Here is a 20171-nt window from a genome sequence, read left to right on the forward strand (position 1 = left end):
GCTATGTGTCTTTATGGATTGGCATCCAGCAATGTGGGGCCCTCATATTTTTAAACAGGTGACTTAAAGGACTTTAACAGTGTACTCCATGGTGTTCTGTTAAGCTTTCATTTTAAAAAATCTGACTTAAGGCCGGGCTCGGTGGCTCAAGCCTGTAATCTCAGCACTTTGGGAGGCCGAGACGGACGGATCACGAGGTCAGGAGATCGAGACCATCCTGGCTAACATGGTGAAACCCCGTCTCTACTAAAAAAATACAAAAAACTAGCTGGGCGTGGTGGCGGGCTCGGGAGGCTGAGGCAGGAGAATGGCGTAAACCCGGGAGGCGGAGCTTGCAGTGAGCTTAGATCCGGCCACCACACTCCAGCCTGGGGGACAGAGCGAGACTCCGCCTCAAAAAAAAAAAAAAAAAAATCTGACTTAAATATCTATGTCTTCAACAAATAATTTCAGAGCCCAGCACATAGGACAGTGCTGTTGTGGGCGTTGGGAATGCACCCCGTTCCGGCAGAGGCTGCCCTCATGTGGCTTCCCAGCTGGGAGGAAGGAGAGACATCAGTCCCCATCGAACCAGCAAAGTGCTCCCTCCTAGGACAAGCTCCCTCCTGGAACAAGCGCCCTCCTGGGACAAGCGCCCTCCTGGGACAAGCGCCCTGGTGGGACGGAGTCAGGCAGACAGTTGTGCTGCCCAGATATGAAAGGCCTGTTTCGAAAACAAATCCCACAGACAGAGAAGATAAAATGGGGTCTAGAGGCAGAAAGTATCCTGGTGTGTTTGGTAAAGGACAAAACCCTCTGTGGTCTGAGCTGGGGTAAGAGTGTGGAGGGGAAGGCTGCTTCCTCTTGCCTCTATTTGGGGCACGCTTCAGGGAAGGAGCAGGGCAGTGGAGGTAAGATGCCAGTGCCAGGGAGCCCTGCAACAGCAGCAAGGAAGCTCCGTGGGCACTGGCGGGACTGCTGGCAAGGCACTGTGGGTTCTGGAACCTTCCACAGGAGTGCAGTGGGAACCAGCAAAGGGGCTGTGGGTTGTGACAGGGCCAAAAGGGGAGGGCCACATGAGGGTGTCCCGCATTCTGGCTCTAAATCATTCTGGTTTTCATGAATGGAGACACACATAGTCCCAAGGCAGCCCCGGGGGACTTCTCTCCATCTTTGCAGAGAGCAGCCTGTTTTCCTGAGACTTCATGCTGTTGGAGGTTTGTTCTCAAGAGTTTCCAGGTTCAGACATCACTAAATTTCTCCTGATGGGAAATGATCATGAGCAACAGTTGTACTGTTCTAATGATCACAACAGCAGTAACAGGCGGGAGAGAGAAAAAGACAAAACAAAACAACACGGAATGTTTACAAAAGTGAGAGTTTACCTTTCCAGCCACTTCAAAGTATAAAGCTTGTTTATCCACCAGCAAGGGTGCAGGACTCCAATAGAGAACTTTATTCCAATTCCTTCTTTATGCTTTCCTTAACAGACTTCCATAACTCAAATGGACAAATTGGTGGAAAGGCGGTCAGAAAACTGTTACTGAATGCTGATTCTGTCACTACAGTCTCCTAGAACCCCAGCTTTTTGTCTATGAAGCTGACACCACAATCTCTGTCCTAAATCTCCCCCAAAAGCCAACATCATGATTGGATTGGACACCAGGTCCTGCTGCCCCACGCGAAGGAGTGAGGCTGACGTGGAGAAGTCACGTGCACACCGATCCACAATGCCAAGGAGTCTCCTCTCTGAGGCAGAACACACATTCTTAGCAAGCCGTGTGCAGACCTGCAGCGTTCACAGCAGGCATGCGAAGCAGGCACACAGATTGTTTGAATAAATATCAGTGACTCCCCATGGGGGACTGAAGGAAGTATCCAGATGGAATGATTGGGTTGGTTTTCCACACCATCACCTATGCCCGGAGACCCACCTTCCCTTATCCACCACAGTGGACAACAGCCCCAGGTGCCCCTCCCAGTGCCCATGGCCCCCGTCCGCCCACCTGTCCTCTGCAGCCCCCATTCTGGGTCCTCTCCTGCACTGCCTTATGAGGGATTTGAGGCCGAGAACAACTGATCACTTGTCTTTGAATTCTCACAGCGACATAAGCTGCATACAGAGTAGGAACTCCGTAAAGCTTTACCGAACAGAAATAACATAAAGTTTTAACTGGTGGGCTCAACAAACAAGGCACGTCGTTTGTCTTCTATTAAATCTTTCGAATATCTGATGCTTTATTAACATTTCACAATGAAAACGTTGACTATAAATCTTATTTAAAACCATTCCTAAGAAACCAGGCTATAAAAAATGAGCTTTTTCCCTCCTTGCATTTCAAATTTCATGTGCCCATAATTTAAACCAAATTCTATTTCGACTGCCTGTTTCTTAATCCTAGTGATTTAAATATTTTCCCATGCATAATAATTTTTAAAGTATTCTGTCCATCATTTAAAATTATGCTACCCTTCCTATGAGGCACAAACTATCTTTCAAGACCTCCCTGGAAATAATTTTTTAATATACTACACTTGAGTTTAAATTGTCAAATTCAATTATTAGATCCATTTCTTTACTATTTGAGCAAGTTTTGACAACTGTAAACTTTGCGACCTAAACATGAAACATGACCACTGATTATAACATGATCTCAAATGTACCCCCGCTCTCTGCTTTCATTAAAATATTAATTTATTTTCTCGATTGTAAATATTTTCAGCATTGTGGTTATAGGGTCTTTCTTTATTAGCAATGACATGAGTCATGAATTTTTCATGTTCATGATATTGCAATTTCCCTGCAGATGCTGATATTAATGTAAATATATTTAGTAGCAGATCAGTATGAAACAACAGTTTTAAGTGCAAAATTATAAAACACAATTCCTCATTGTGTTTTGAGGAGGAAAGCTTGCCCTAAAAATATGCATCAGGAACACTCCTGCTTGTATTTCACCTTAACTGGTTTCATTTGGGCTCTCTTGGGAACTCCAGCACCGTTTCTCTTCTGATGCAGTGATGTCTTCGTACGGAAATTACCTCCCAGTGGCACTGAACGCAGTCAATAGAAAATGCCATCCATACGAATATAAGAGATTGTCCAAAGTCTGAAGACAGTGGAGTTCTACCAAGAGGACTCCTAGGCCCTGCTTGTGCCAGGGCCATCTCTCCGCCGCTGGCCCCGAGCCCAGGACGTGGCTCAGGCCAGGACGGGTCAGCAGCCTGAGAGTCGTACAGAAGCTGCTTCAGTCCCCTGCAGCCCAGAGCTCACTGCCTTATCTTGACAGCTCTAAGCCCCTTTCCTTGACATTGCCACAGTAATTATAGCTTTATTTTCAAACTTCCGCCAAGTGACATTTTAAAAATTGCTTCGGATGGTACCATGAAACCCCGTGCTGTTTATTACTTGACAGCGAGAATCGATGAATTTGTCTCCCTATTCACAGTACAGAGCTTTTTCCTCAGGGTTGATGCAGAGATCAGATGGGTGCATGGAAAACAGAAATACTCTTGCTGGGGGACGGCATTTCTCTTTCAAAGTTCAGTCTCATAGCTTGATCTTGAATATGACTATCAAGACCCCTTTTGAAATAACACAGACATGTAAATGATGACTTAAGTGATAAAAGTGTGTAATAGGAAATCAGCATGCCTCTGTGTTTTATCACATTACCTTAAATCTAATTTTGCTATGAATTGGTTTCATGGCTATTTGATTAAATTAGATAATATCAATGAGACTTTTAGAATAGGTTCTGACACTTAGTAGGAGCTCAAAAGATTGTACATGTATTTTTCTATGTAATGTTATGTGAATTTCATACTTACCCAAATTTACAGAAAACACTGAGTAACAATTTTGTGAAGCAGGAAAATGAGTTTATTTCCGAAATGTAATACAATAGTATTATTCCAAACAATCATTTCTAAATTTAGAATCTTAAATATTATGATTTCTGCAATAAATAATGTTTTCTTTGGTCGTAGTAATTCTATAAAATCCCATCATAAAAATAATCCACAGTTTTTGATGAGGTTGTTCAGATTGGATTAGCAAGAACATGTATGTAAGTTAGAAATATAAAATGCTAACTAAAATCAGTTCAAGAAATAGGATAAACCACAGATTAGACACAGCTGAGGAGAACTGCAGTCTGCAGCAGCTGACCCGAAACACAACCACCATCTCGCTTTTTTTTTTTTTGACTCGGAGTCTCGCTCTGTGGCCCAGGCTGGAGTGAGTGGCGCGATCTCGGCTCACTGCAAGCTCCACTTCCCGGGTTCCCGCCATTCTCCTGCCTCAGCCTCCCGAGTAGCTGGGACCACAGGCGCCGCCACCTCGCCTGGCTAATATTTTTTTATATGTTTAGTAGAGACGGGGTTTCACTGTGTTAGCCAGGATGGTCTCGATCTCCTGACCTCGTAATCCACCCGCCTCGGCCTGATACGAGGGATTCTAAGTCCACACTGGAGTGGAAGGAAGGCTGTGCTGAGTCAGATACTGACCATGAGCGTTTGTGTGGGGAGGGAAGTCTTCATGGAAACGTTGACTGACCCTTCCTGGAAGCCACACGTGCTGCCAACTCAAACACTTTGTACATCATAGTGGCCTGCATTTTAGATGTATTCCAAGGGCTATTAAGCTCCTGCCTTTTATCTGTTCTAACTCCTCTTTTAATATATGCTACCTTGTGCTATGTATGTGTAAGTTATCTATAAACAGCATAAGAAATGAATTATTACTGTTTTTAATTATTCCTAATTCAAAATATCAACCTGTTGTGTTTCAGAGCCCTGCTTTTTAAAACACAGCTGTTAAGAACAGCAATTCCTCAACCTATGCAAGTATTGACATGTTTTCTGGAGTCTATAGGAGGAAAGAGAAAAGACCACATTCCTGATTAGAATCGAATCCACTTGGTTTTTAAGTAGACACAGAGCAGGCTTATTCTGACAAATCCTTAAAGGTATGGTTTCCTGTGTGATTCCTGCCAGAGGCTAAATAAAAGGATTTGAAGAGATTAAAAATGAATGTGTGTTAGACCCACTTTCATTTTTCCAGTACCTGAGATTTGTTCCTATTAGCAGGTATTAAGTCTAGTCATGACGGGGCAGCCCTGTGTGGGGGCTTTATGCTGAGCCAACTCAACTGAGAGGAGCATTTATGGATTAGTGAGAGTTGGGAAGCAGGGCCCGGCCAAGCTGACATGTGAAATCCAACACCACACCATAGTTTCTGAGTTAGCAGGAGGCGATGGAGGCTTAATACATGGTGTTTGGAAGGTGGACATGAAATACAATCCAGGCCTTTAAGTTCAGAGGCCGGAGCGGAGGCACAGGCACCAGGCATGGCTGCTCCATGGTGCTTCGTGTTGGTCATCTTTTGTCTCACCCTTGAATCCAGCATGGGAGGCTCTCGCTGCACCCTGAGCTCCCAGACGCCGCCCGATGCTGCCTCTGCTTCTTCAGTACAGAGGCCAGATGCCTGTACTCACTTCCAGGATGAAAGCACCCCCTTCTCTTTCCGGATATCCACATCCTACAAGTGGGATGCATGGAAGGCCCCGTCCTATCTGCACTCATTCTCTCTCACTGCAGATCCATCTCTCCTCCCTGACGGGGAGCTCTGCAGACTTCAAGCTTCGATACAGATGCAAAAATAGGAGCCTAAAGGTCCTGTATCCTAGTTAACCAGCCCTCTTAACTGCGCACACATCCATCATTTTGTGGTTCTGTTTCTCTCACCACACCGTGCTGGATAGATCCTGACCCCAAAACTTGTACTGGCTAAGATAAGGCTAACATTTGTAATAATAATAAAAAAATTATTCCTTCTTGATAAAGGTTTCTCACTTGCAGTCATGTGTGTGCTGGTATGTGTGGGTGGCGGTGCCTCTCTCCGTGGTTGTGGGGGGACCCTGGTTGATGGTTTTCCTGTCTTTACCCCATGTTTCCAAGGGGGCCTGTGGATCAATAACGAGACAGCTGGTGGGGAAGGATGCAGGTGTCACACAGGAACGCGTACGGGCCCAGCCCCAGATGCCTCTCACAGGAGCCCCACTGCAGGGCTCTGACCACAGCCCGTGGGCCATGTCTGGCTGCTAAATAAGCTGGAAACTTACCCTTACTTTGTGCCCAGGAAAAGGAGGAAACAGATCTGATGACCACATATCAGCGTCTTCCTGAGACCTCGCCTGAGATGCTCTTTGAAGATAACTTCATTTTTCTTTACGAGGATTGAGGACAATATTTCAGATCGATTCCCCCAGAACAATGTTTTTAAGACTTTATGTTGTGAAATTTATTGAGTGTCTTGCACAGATCTAGTTGAGAGGATAGCAGGGCTGCTTGCAGCCTGCGTTCGTCGTCAGCCACGTCACGGATCTGTTCTGATCAGTGAATCATCACCAACTCTGGGCTGTCACCTCCAAATCTGCATATGCCACTAGGAAGGTTACCTTTGTGAGGAGTTCTGTGTATCCCACTTTAAAAGATGGAACTGAGGATGGAGAAGAGCTAAGTGACACCTCTGGAAAGAGAAACTGATGGAGCTAATTTTGGAATCTATTCTTTTTATTAACCAATTTTCCAACAGTAGAGTATTCTAGAACTTTCCGAGCCTACTCTGAGAGGTGTGAAGAATAAGACATTGCAGTTTTCTTTTTTTTTCTGTTGAAGTGTTTAATTAAGGAAACTTCTGCATATATTTTACTGGTTTGTGTTCACATAGATCAAAATTGGCACTTGGTTAGCAAATTTCACAACCATTTTCTGTCAAGTTTTTATTTCTTTTTCTCTGGGTCATTTTCTTCACCTGCTGTTTGAGGATTAGAAGGGAATATATTTGAATATTTACTTTAATATAACTTTTAACTATCTCCAAAATAATCAATTAATGGAGATGTATTTCAAACATTTCACTCATCATTGGTCAAGTTCAGATGGCAAAATCTTCATCAAATCATAAACTAACATTAGAGGTTGTGACTGAGAAAAAAACTTGATTATTTGAAAGTATATCCCAAGTTTATTTTTTAGATTCCTCACAAAATGTTTGCTTCTAAAGTAAAAATGTCTAATCAATTTGAATATAAATTGTTTTTGAATCTGAAACCCCATGTTAAAACATAAGGAAAAATCCTGGAGAAACCTTTTTTCAGCTACTTTTCCAAAAGTTATTTCTGCATTCACTGATTTGCCTTCCCGCTGGCTCCAAGACCCCTGCAGTCAGGTATTACCCTAGAGTCCATATCTGACAGTAAATGCCAGAGCCAGGCAGGCAGACGGCTAGCAGGGGATAGAAAAGGAAACCAAGATACACCCTTCCCCTAGGAGCTTAAAGATTAGTTGAAAAAGTGGGTCATATATTTAGTGATAATGACTCAGTAGTGGAGTAAGTGCAAAATGAGTTAACAAGTAAAAGCAGTAGAAGATCAGATCATTGTGGTCTGCTGTATTAGGCAGGGCTCTCCAGAGAAACAGAACCTGAGGAATGGATGGGTAGATAGATATAGATATAGGTAGGTAGGTGGATAGATAGATAGATAGATAGATAGATAGATAGATAGATAGACAAGTAGATAGATATAGACAGATAGATGGATAGATAGGCAAATAGGTAGAAGATAGATAGTTAGACGGTAGATAAATAGATAGGCAGATAGAGAGATAGGCAGATAGGTAGATAGATGATAGGCAGATAGATAGGTAGATAGATGATTGATAGATTGGCACATAGATAGATAGGCAGATAGGTAGATCGATGATAGACAGGGAGATAGATAGGTAGATAGATGATTGATAGATTGGCAGATAGATGATAGAGATAGATAGATAGATAGATAGATAGATAGATAGATAGATAACAGATTGATAGGCAGATAGATAGGTAGACGATAGATAGGTAGATAGATAGACAAATAAGTAGGCAGATAGGTAGATAGATAATAGATAGATAGGCAGATAGGTAGATAGATGATTGATAGATAAGTACATGACAGATAGATTGATAGGCAGATAGATAGGTAGAAGATAGATGATAGATAGATAGATAGATAGATAAGTAGGCAGATAGATAAGTAGGCAGATAGATAGATAAGTAGGCAGATAGATAGATAGATAGATAGATAGATAGATAGATAGATAGATAGACAGACAGACAGGTAGATAGATGATAGATAGGTAGGCAGATAGATAGGTAGATAGATAGATAGATAGATAGATAGATAGATAGATAGATAGACAGCAATTTTAAGGAACTGATTCATGCAATTGTGTGGGCTAACAAGTCCAAAATCTGCACAGCTGGCTGGCAGATCCAGGACAGAGATGGTGTTGCAGCTCACGTCTGAAGACAGGCTAGAAGCAGAACATTCTCTTCAGGGACCTCAGTCTTTTTCTCGTAAAGGCCTCAACTGATTGGATGAGGGCCACTCACATCACGGAGAGCCCCTCACAAAGTCGGCTTTACTCAAAGCCATTAATTTCCGTGCTAATCTCATTTACCAAATGCCTCCACAGGACCATCTAGACTGACATTAGGCCAAAAACTGGGTATCACAGACTAACCAATTTGGTTACATTGACCATCACATCTGGGATGCTCAAGCTTGATTTTTATTCACTAGCTAAATGTTTACTGAACACTGACTATGCACCAAGCACCCAGATCCAGAAGGAAAAGATGACACTCCACCGCACAGCATCTGTTCAAGCAGGAAAGACAGACAACAGGCAGAATCCTGGATGGAGACGCGGCTGTGAGGGACACACAGGGGGACGGGCGAGGGAGAGGAAGGAAGGTCGGCAGGAGGATCCCTTGGCTCGGATGGGCAGGGGGACCTCTCTGAAGAGGGCACGTCCGGATGGAGACCTGCAGGATGGGAGAGGCTGTGCAAGATGGAAGAGCCACATCCCATGGGAGCTATGTCCTCTGTGGATACGGAGTTTCCAACCGTCATAGGTAAGTCTCAGGAACACTTTCATAGTAAGCTTGTTTTACTTTTCGATTCCTCGCCTGAGGTGTTTAGGGGGCAGTGCTGAGGCAGTGTGTGTGTGTCTGAGGACCTCTAAAGAGTGGACTTTTGCAATAAAACCGCCCATACCTCCCTCAAACACAATGACAGGCACCGAAGGAACATGTACAAAGAATAAAAATAGTGAGGCTTACGTGGAGAAAAAGTTAAATAAGGAATTTAAATAAAATGGTGACAAAATGGATCTTTTTTATATCTTTTGTCCTCTGTGTCTATTATCTTTCCTCTCAAGGGTTTGTGTTTTATTTTTCTCTTCATTTTTCACCAGCTTGCACTATTTCAGAGGGTCAAGCCTCTCCCTGAATCCGTCCACTGTTCACTCTTTGGTGATGGTAGCAGAGTAAGCCAAATCTTTATGGAAATCAAGCAGGAAGGAACAAGTAAAACGGTGCACACAGAGAGCCCCTGAGTGTGGAGTTACTGGCTTAGGCAGAGGGATGTCAGCACGACGTCCCTTCAGCATACGGGCAAAGAGAGGTCAAGGGAAATGCTTCTGGACAAGGTTAAGGACACTAAATGACCACAAGAACACGTTCATTTTACTCACACAAATTCTTACTTTTCATGATATACTCTGAACATGATACTTAGAATAACGTCTTTCTAATTTCCCCATAGTTGTCAATTATTTCACAATACACATTTCTCCCACAAGCCATATTCCAAATAAAGTGGATATGATGGATATTCTTTATCTGATGTTCTTTTCATCCTAAAATAAAATCAACATATAGTTGTCCTTGTGCTAGAAAGAGAATTGGGATACTCGCGGCATTTTAGATTCAGGTACGATAGATGGTTTTGCCTCAGGGATTCCTTTTTGTTTGTTGTTTGGTGTACTTAGGTTTCACAGAGAAAATGACTCTCCTTGTCTCGCTTTAATTGTTTTATTACCGTTCGGTTTCTTTCTTATTATTACAACCATTATAAGACATTTATGTAAAACTTTTCCTCAAAGGAACTCAAATAATATTACAAACTTAAATTACTAAAGAGGCATTAATTTTCACAAAGCCCAGGCAAGATAGCCAGAGCATCAGGAATTAAAATCACGAATGGGCGTAGTGCTATGGCTTCCATGGAAAGCACTGCGTTGGGAAAATAGGAAATAAAAGAAGCCACTGGTTCATTATTTCAATTGCAAAAAGAAATTGTGAGATTATAACCAATATTCTGAGATAGTTGTCTTAAAACAAGCATGAATTAAATCCAGGCACTTACAAAATCTCTAGCTCTGGATAGAAGCTCTTTCCAAAGAAGAGAACTATGACTTTCAAAAGGAATTATCCTGAATGCAGCCTATGTGTGTGAGAACTAAATACTTGTATCTATGCATTTACAATCCTACTTGATCTTCACACAGCACTGTGGGACTGGCAGGCAGAATTAGTGTCCTAATTTGATAGGTGAAGCAACCAAGGGTAGAGAGAGGAAATGCTAGGCAGGCCTAGTTGTCCCAGCTGGAAATGTGTGTTCCGTCTGAACACAAAAATTCTTTCAGATTATTTTTTAAATATCATACCAAAACTTCTAACTAATCTGAGCCTGGTTTGATCAGACCTTGACTTAAATTCTAACACAGACTTTCCCACTTGTCTTAGACCCCAGGTTCTTGAAGGCAGGACAGAGCCTTTCTCTCTTCTGTCCTCTGTGCCCGGTTCAGCCTGTGCCACACAGCACACAGTTCTTAAATAAGTGATGAGAACTCATTGAGTATCCACAGAGGAAATTCCCATCTGCTTGCTGTTTCTTTGGGGAATGGGGTGGGAGCCAAACTGGCTCACCTCTACTACAGAGGACAGGTGGCCGGACCTCATCGGGGTGGGAGCCAAACTCGCTCACCTCCACTGTGGAAGATAGATGACCGGATCTCATCAGCGTGGGAGCCAAACTCGCTCACCAAACTCGCTCACCTCTGCTGTGTGGAAGATTGGGAGAAACTGACCGGATGGAAGACACTGTGGAAGACGGATGGCCAGACCTCATTGGCGTGGGAGCCAAACTCGCTCACCTCTGCTGTGGAAGACGATGGCCAGACCTCATCGGCTTGGGAGCCAAACTTGCTCACCTCTGCTATGGAAGAAGGACGGCCGGACCTCATCAGGGTGGGAGCCAAACTCGCTCACCTCCACTGTGGAAGACGGATGACTGGACCTCATCAGCGTGGGAGCCAAACTCGCTCACCTCCACTGTGGAAGACAGGTGGCTGGACCTCATGGGGTGGGAGCCAAGCTCGCTCATCTCCACTGTGGAAGACGGATGGCCAGACCTCATCAGGGTGGGAGCCAAACTCACTCACCTCCACTGTGGAAGACGGATGGCTGGACCTCATCGGGGTGGGAGCCAAGCTCGCTCACCTCCACTGTGGAAGACGGATGGCCGGACCTCATGCAGATGTGAATGTTCTGGCCCCTCCTACACTCTGGAACTGATTGATACCAAATGCTGTTGGTTTTCGGAAAAACTCCACTAATCTATATTCCTTCCAGAAGTATGTGCTTTTCGTCTTTTCTGGACATCCTAATTTATGCACATGGAGATTTTCCTCTTTCTTGGTCCTCATGGGAAATAAAACCTTTCCCTTGAGTCTTCCTCTCAGAAGCATGCAGGTAACAGGCTCTGAATGGGAGGGAGGCCCTGCTCTGAGGTGTGTGTCGGTTTTCATGGTACAAACAGAGGTGTCCCTCGATATCCATGAGACAGGGTTTCTAGGACTTTTCTCGAATACCAAAATCCAAAATGCTCAGATCCCTGATATAAAAATGGCATGATATTTGAATGGAGCCTACACACACCCTCCTGTGTACTGTAAATCATCTCTGAAGTACTTTGAATACATTATGCAAATTATATGTAAAGAGTTGACATACTGTGTTGTTTAGGGAAAAATGGCAATGGAAAAAAACTGTGTGTGTTCAGAGCAGATGTAACTATTCTGGGGAATGTTTTTCAATCCCAGGTTGGTTGGATCCAGGGATTGGGAAGCCAGGGACATGAAGGGCCAACCGTATCCCCACTACGGCCAAATTCAAGCCACCAAGATGGGACTACTGAACACAGAGCTTCAATGAAACCCTAGCAGTAAGCAGGCTCTGGAGAAGCTGGTATAAGCCGGCTCCTTGTCCCCATATCTGGGGTTCCTGATGATTGGTGGGAAATGCTGCAGAGAGGCTGTGGAGTCAGAGAGGTCTGGATTTGCAAGATAGTTTTGGCCATTGCTTACTAGGCAGCCTTGTGCATGTTGGGGAGACCCTCTGAGACTCAGCACCCACAGATTGAAAACCTCGCTTCTGGCTACATTTTAACAGTATGTGCAGCAATGACGCATCAATACAGGCTCATCAGTGTAGGCACGTGCTTCATCAATGCAGGGCGCTAGTAACAGGGGTCTAGGGTGAAGGAGGATATTTTGCTCGGCTTTTCTGTAAACCTAAAATTGCTCTTAGGAATACAGCATATTCATTTTTTAAGAAAATGTTAAGGAAATAAATAAGGCATATTTAAAAAATATTCTGCATAGGTGTGAAGAAAATCAAATGATCCAAGAGCCTGCAGGTGAAATGAAAAGTCTCCCAACCCAGCGAGCATCTTTGCAGTCTGAAAATTCACAGCTTGAAAGTGAGAGTCCAGAGGTTCAGCTGAAACTTCAAAGGCTGCCTGCACCCCTTGAGGAACATGTAATGCAACCCTGCAGAAAATCCATTGAGGAGGGAGCTCTCCACTTTGAAACAGAAAAGAAACGTCCAAAGCGTGTGGAAACCTCTGCCACGCTCATCAGAAGCGCTGCGCGTGCAGGAAGACCGACAGAGACCCGGAAAGAGCTGAAGGAGCCGCCTCCTTCTGAGCAAGCCGATCACTTCCTGTCAGAGGAAAGCTCCAGCCGGATGTGTGGACCCCTGTCAACGAGGAAGAATCATAACCGGCCACAAAAAGAAAATAGTCGCACCACAGCAAGACTTGGCTCAACCAGAGTTGAAACTTCAGATTTTTCCAAGTGTCATCTTTTCTTTGACTATTCAACGAGCAGCCAGACCGGGGCAGAGGCCAGGACCGGTGGGGGTCCGCTGGACCACCAGGTCCCCAGGGGAAGAGGAGAAGGGCAGATTAACCCCCAAACATCCACAGCGACAGCCAACATCCATCGGCGTGATCTGTCCTTAAAAGTAATTTTGATTTGTCTCTTTTTATTTAACTGCTAGTATTTAACCAATGCTACATTTGCTTTCATTAAATTTTGTTTGATAAAATTAAAATTCCTAAGATACTGTTTTTGGAATATAGATGTTTATATAAGTCTAATGAATACACTGTTTCTACTTTATCAGGCCTTCTAGGATTAGACAGTGTATCATATGTCGATTAAAATAAAAGGTATACTATGACTTAAACTGTAATCGAAGGCTGACCTGACCCAGTAGAGACATTTGAAACAGCGAAGATCATTTCTATATGCTATGAGTTGGTACCAGGAGTCTGTAATTTAATATTACCTTACCAAATAGTGACTGATAAAAAAATTAAACAACAGCACCCCAGCTACATTTAATGGTACGTTAGTAGTTTTGCACTAAATTCATACATTAATTTAGTGGTGTTACATTTTGAAAACATTTGGTTTTCTGTTTTGTAATTTTTTAACCTTTGCTATTTTGTTTAGGATAGACTTTGCTGCCTGAAAATTTCTAAATTTTAAAGTAAAACTTTTCCTCTTGTGAGAAAAAAATGTCAGAAGAAAAAAGAAGGAGCAAAAGGAGGAGGAAGAGGAGGAATCTATGGCATGCCTATCACTTTTCAGAGGTTATATTTGTGGGCATGAGGTGAGACTCTAGAGCAGCAGTGTCCAATCTTTTCACTTCCCTGGGCCACATTGAAAAAAGAATTGTCTTGGGCCATGTGTAAAATACCATAACACTAATGATAGTTGATGAGGAAAAAGAAAGAAAGAAAGAAAGAAAGAAAGAGAGAGAGAGAGAGGGAGAGAGAGAGAAAAGAAAAGAAAGAAAGAAGAAGGAAGGAAGGAAGGAAGGAAGGAAGGAAGGAAGGAAGGAAGGAAGGAAGGAAGGAAGGAAGGGAGGGAAAAGAAATTGCAAAAAACAAAAAAACTCATAGTGTCTTCAGAAAGTTTACACATTTCTGCTGGGCTGCGTTCAGAGCCATCCTGAGTCGTGTGCAGCCTGCAGGTCATGGGTTGAGCAAGCTTGATCTAGAGGGATTTTTAACAAAATGTCAGCCTGGTCATTTCTGGATGTTGAAGGATAAGTGATTCTTCTTATTTTTATTGCTAATCTTTGTGTCCTAAATGTTCTACAATAAAACAATGTAAATGTATGTAATTGTTTTTTTAACTGTTCTTATCTATTTTCCTTGATACTCATAGTGTTAACTGAGTTTTCAAGTAACAATGGTAACTGGTGAAAGAAGAACAAGGGGACATACAGGAAAGGTTGGGCTACTGTGGGACATGTGAAGCCAGGTGCGTCTCTCAGTGGTTCTAAGTCAATATCTGCATCAGCACAAGACTAAGAATGTGGAGGACCACTAGCTTTGTACCTCTTTTAGGGCTCATAGATTATTTTTACCAAAATCAAGAGGAAGAAAACAATTTTGTGTGTTGCATTGACTTATATGTAAAAAAACAGAAAGTTATAGTCCTTATCTCTCAAAAGAGGGTGAGTCCAGTTGAACCCTAGGTTCATGAGGATGATCCACAAGGGCTTAAATTAGACATAACTCATGGTCACAGGTCATTGTTAACAAAAATAAATAGAGTAAATCCACGTACTCAGTGCTTCACTTAGCCGATCTTGGTGACTGGGAGAGTGCCACACAAGTGAAATCTCGATATAACCAAAGTGCATGCTCTTCAACAGCAAAATGTTTATTATTTTAGTCATTTGAATTTGCTTCCTGACATTTTTACATGCCTTCATGCTTTGTCATTCTAATCAATAATAATAAACATAATTTTATGTTTATTAAAATAAAATTTTATTTTAATATTTAATATTTTGTATTTGTATAAAATATTTTTTATTTTAATAAATATTTATTTATTTTAATAAACATTTTATGTCAGAAGCTGACACAGCCTCTGTGTCAGCATCACACAGGCTGAGAGTCACCAGGTCTAAAGTTACAATAAGGAGAGTCAAGTGCAAGGTTGGCAACTCTTCAGTCTTTCAGGATGACTGAGGGCCATCAATATTCATATAAAGATTTAGAATATACATTAAAACGTGCTGCTATCCATAGTTAGAATGGAGAGGCCTTGAAAGACCACGGCTCCAAACAGCGGTGCCATTTTACAGGTTCTTATGTCCATTTTAACATATTTTCCCATTTATCTTTTTCCTCGACATTTCCTTCAGCATTTCTGTCTCTAGCAACTACTTCTTAATTTGCTCCTTCTGCTTTGTGACTTAGAGTTTTATATAAATCTTTAAAAAGTGAATACAATGTCACCACATCAGAAGCACGTTTAGTTTTTTGGATTTAGCCTTATGCAGGACTGGGCCTTCTGCTCCATTAATGGGGTCTCCATTTCCTTCCTCCTGGAGTCCCCTCTGTGTCAGCTTCACACAGGCTGAGAGTCACCAGGTCTAAAGTTACAATAAGGAGAGTCAAGTGCAAGGCTGGCAACTCTTCAGCTGCTCAACCACACCAAAAGCACATCAGCAAAAGGAGGAAAACTGGTTGGATGGAACTTATGGAGAGGGGCCTTAGAGGTCTATTCACCAGCGGTTGCCAGGTAACAACCATGCACCTCAGTAAGCGTTTATTTTGCACGTGTCTGGGGATTGTCCGAGTGAGCCGGGCTAAGGGGCTGGCTCTCAGCTCCAGGATGGCTGAGGATGGTGCTGCATGCCTTTCCTCTCCCCTACACCTGCAAGCTGGTGGAGTGGGCGAAGGTTTGGTTCTTATGGAAACTGCAAGGGCATGAAAGCAAGCAGACACAGATGTGCCCTTTAAAAGCCCGGGGTCGGCTGGCACCCAGCACCTGTGTTGCTTACGTATTGACTACAATCAGTTGCACGGCCAGAACCCTAGTCAAAAAGTGTGGGTAGGGAGAGGGAAAAGGGAAGTAATCTCTTCTAATGGGAGGAACTGTGGGGTCAGTGGTAAAATACCTGGATGTGGTGGATGCAGGAAATGGTAAAGATGTGGGACCCCAATCCAGCGGGCCGCAAACACATTCAGCACATGTGTTGACAGCTGTTCTGATACCTCGGTTCTTGTCTTCTTGGCTTAAAATAATTTAAACAAGAGACACACAGCAAAGGAGATGCAGCATAGAGGAATGTAGTGCAAAAGGAAAAGAATAATTTGAAAGTTAGGTGCAGAATAGACAGGACACCCTGAGAGAGAAAGAGAATTCAGGGTCTGCCGCTCGTGAGGATGAGACAGTGGTGATGACTGCTGGAGAAACTCCCATTATGGGAGACTCACATGGTTACCCATAAGGGGGTGGGAAGAGGTGTTGCTGGAAGCATGTTCTGGGTGGTCTTTCGGTGCATAGGCGTGTTCACTCCCCATGCTTGTTCATACAGCATGTCTCATTAGCATCTGACATCCCAACCTAGGCCCCATGCCCAGCTGTGCACCTGGGAGTCCGTGGGCCCCGGGTCCAGCTGAAGGCACAGGAATCCTCAGGTCCTGCGTCCAGAGACAGAAGTGGGGATCCACGGGCCTTGTGTCCAGCTGCAGGCACAGGAGTCCTCGGGCCTTGTGTCCAGCTGTGTTCCTGGGAGTCTGCAGGCCCTGTGTCCAGCTGCGGGCATGGAAGTCCGCAGGCCCTGTGTCCAGCTGCGGGCATGGGAGTCCTCCAGCCCAGTGTCCAGCTACAGGCGTGGAAGTCAGTGGGCCCTGTGTCCAGCTGCAGGCGTGGGAGTTCTCGGGCCCTGTGTCCAGCTGCAGGTGTGGAAGTCCGTGGGCCCTGTGTCCAGCTGCAGGCGTGGGAGTCCTCGGGCCCTGTGTCCAGCTGCGGGCCCTGCCCAGTGTCCAGCTACAGGCGTGGAAGTCAGTGGGCCCTGTGTCCAGCTGCAGTCTGTGGGAGTTCCGGGCCCTGTGTCCAGCTGCAGGTGTGGAAGTCTGTGGGCCCTGTGTCCAGCTGCAGGCGTGGGAGTCCTCGGGCCCTGTGTCCAGGTGCAGGTGAGGGAATCTGCGGGCCCTGTGTCCGGCTGTGCCTTCACAGAGTTCAGTCCTCTCCTTCTCTCTCCACTTGCATCAGCAGGGACCATGTGTCCTTGTGAGGCTGCCCTGATCCCGCTCAGCCACCATCTCCCAAGGTCAGTAAGCTCTGCCAACCTTCCTAACATTTAGCTCTAGACAGGTGTCCTGTGGACCACCAGGTTGACAGTGTAAGTTAGACATAACCTCTACCACTCTCACAGCATTCTGTGTCCCTGGCACTATCCTGTGTGTGCTACTTTGTTTAATCCTCAAAACAGTGCTGTGCGGTAGTTCCTAGTATTATCTTCATTTTACCAATGAAGTAATTAAGACAGAAAATTTAACTATCATACAGTTGCGATCTTCATGATCCTTAAACAATGGTTACATTGAATTGTCACCAATATAAATGACACATGGATTGAATGAACTAAATACTTGGGGTTAATATTTAGTTACGCACATGAATAAATGGGCTGCCATCTGACCGCCCAGCGTTCCTGCACGGGGAGTCTCAGCTGTTTTCTCACTGGCTGAAGGTGTGTTTGTGTTGCCTTCGCCACCTCCTTCCTTCCTCTGTTCAGTCTCTTCCCTGTTTATTTCAGGGACATATAGATTATTTGTTTGTCAGGGGTTGATTGACCCGCTGAAAATTCCGGAAGATTGGTTTCTTCTTTCTCAGGCTTTTTCTTGCTCTCTTTTTGTAGCTATAAACAGCATTGCTGCATTTCTGTGGCTCGCCTGGGCTGCTGTCTGGGGAGTCCCGTTACCTCCATGCTGGGGATCTCCTGTACCGCCTAATGGGCCCCCCGAATATTCATCAGCCCTGCAGAATCCCAAGTCACGTGGCCTCCCAGCTGCAGGCCTCAGGGGAGCTGCATCCAGGACCAAGCGAGGCTGGAAGAGACCAGTGGCCCAACCAAAGCCATCCAGGGCCAGGGACTACAGAAGGTATAAAGAATGGCCCAAACACAAGAAATCTCTTTTCCTGATAGACCTCCCTGACCCGTGTAAAGCACCCACCACTCCAGATGGGTAAGACTGAATCCCTCATCAGTTTTTCCAGGTCAGAATCCTAGAAGGATTCATGAAGATCATAAAGTAATGTGTCTTTTATTGTACACCAGAGTCTCTGGAGTAAAATTCATGCCTCTATCGGTCTATATTTTCTGTGATTTCTAACACTCTGATTCTTCAAGACCTGTTGTCATTTTGAACTGGATAAAGAATGTGGCTGGACCACACTATAGCCGTGGACACAAGCGTTCATTTGCTAAACAAGTCCTAAGGATCTTGCAGTCTGCGTTTGAGGAGGTTTTACTCTTCTCTACAACATGTGTGAAGCTATGCTGAGGAGCTGCAGACACAGATATCCATGAATGCATGTATTCTCCAGGTCTTGAGATGTAGCTTCTCAAATATGAAGGGCTCCGTATGCAACAAAGAGCTGGAACAAACTAAATGTGAAAAAATATCTTCAAGACAAAATAAGAATTTAGGTAAGACCAAAAAATCATTGCTACAAATAAATGCCCTTTTATAAAAGAAATAGCTGACAAAAGTTGTTGGAAAATTCCTTTGGTCACTGAAGAGAGAAAGCTGGGTCACTTCTCAATGTGGAAGTTCCAAAGCCACCAAGCTTTATGCCTAAAAGAAAGGACATCATGTGATCAGGCAAGGCCAGGAGTCCCCTGCATGCTTGGAGCAGATGCCAGTCTAACCTCAGCCCTGGGTTCTGGTTTGGATAAACTGAAATGTGAAGTCCCTAGAATTGCAGACTTGGGATAATTTGCAAATTTTCCAAAATAAACAAAAAATCATAATTTGTTTCTAAAAATGAATTTTTACAACAAGACAAAACATAACATTAGAAGAACAGGTGTAATTCTTTGATAAAATTTACAAATAGATTGAGATAAAGACAATTCATACAAAAACAAAAGGTTATAAAAACAGGCCAAATTATAAGGTCAGGATACTAGTAACAGTCTTTGTTTTCTACCCAACGGCCTCGTTGACGATGACTTTCTCTAGCCTTCGTTATTAGATTACTCACAGCTCACCTGAGAATTGAAGGGGATTTAACCTCACAATGCCCATGATAAAGTCATCACTGAATTAGACAATCATGACCTTAATTTTCTTAGTTGATCTTCCATATAGCCAGTCCTTTGAGACTCACAAAGAATAAACGCTTATTTTTAAATATTAACATGTCTGTAAGCACTGGATTTGGGAAACTGTCATGTGTAATAATGTTGGACGTGGTGTGTACTGATAAGACGAAAGCTGGAAAATATTCCAGATTTGAAACCACACAGAGGCAGATTCACATCTTGACTCTGTCCAGTAAGGATTAAAAAATCCCAGATAATATATCAACAGAAATGCCCATTTCACAATGTTTAATGCCCAATATAATCTTAATTTCTGCAGGTATAATTTTTCTTTGTTTTTCCCTCCTTCCATATTAGGATGTTATCTGACCTAATTCTTCTCTATTTGGCCTTCTTTTCAATTTTTCCTCTCCTAATCCTGCTCAAAATGTTGCCACAAAATTCACCTTTCTTTCCTTCTGAACTTCTAATCCTTTCCTTCTGAACTTCTAATCCTTTCATTAATATCCTGCAGGATTCCACCTGACATTCACATTTTCACATCTTCCTCTTCAAGGCCCTGTGCAAGACAGCAATTTTCCCTTCATTACCTATAGCTATCTGGGGCCACGTCCTCAACTAAAGTCTCTTTAAATAGCACCTTTATTTTCTTAATGCATGCCTCTGTGCTCTGCTAAATGACTTAGCACAGCCAAGCTTTTGTAGTCTTTTGAATTTATTTCCTGCCTCTTTAAAAGCTATATCCTCCAGCTTTATAAAGAAGAGAAGAAAATAAAGGAGTCATAAAGAAAAAGAAAGATAAGAAATGACTCCAAATGAAATTACCGTGTTAACACCTTACAATAGGAAAGACTTTACCCTGAGGTTT

Source organism: Macaca thibetana, chromosome 8, assembly GCF_024542745.1.
Source record: "Macaca thibetana thibetana isolate TM-01 chromosome 8, ASM2454274v1, whole genome shotgun sequence".
In the NCBI taxonomy this organism is placed as follows: Eukaryota; Metazoa; Chordata; class Mammalia; order Primates; family Cercopithecidae; genus Macaca; species Macaca thibetana.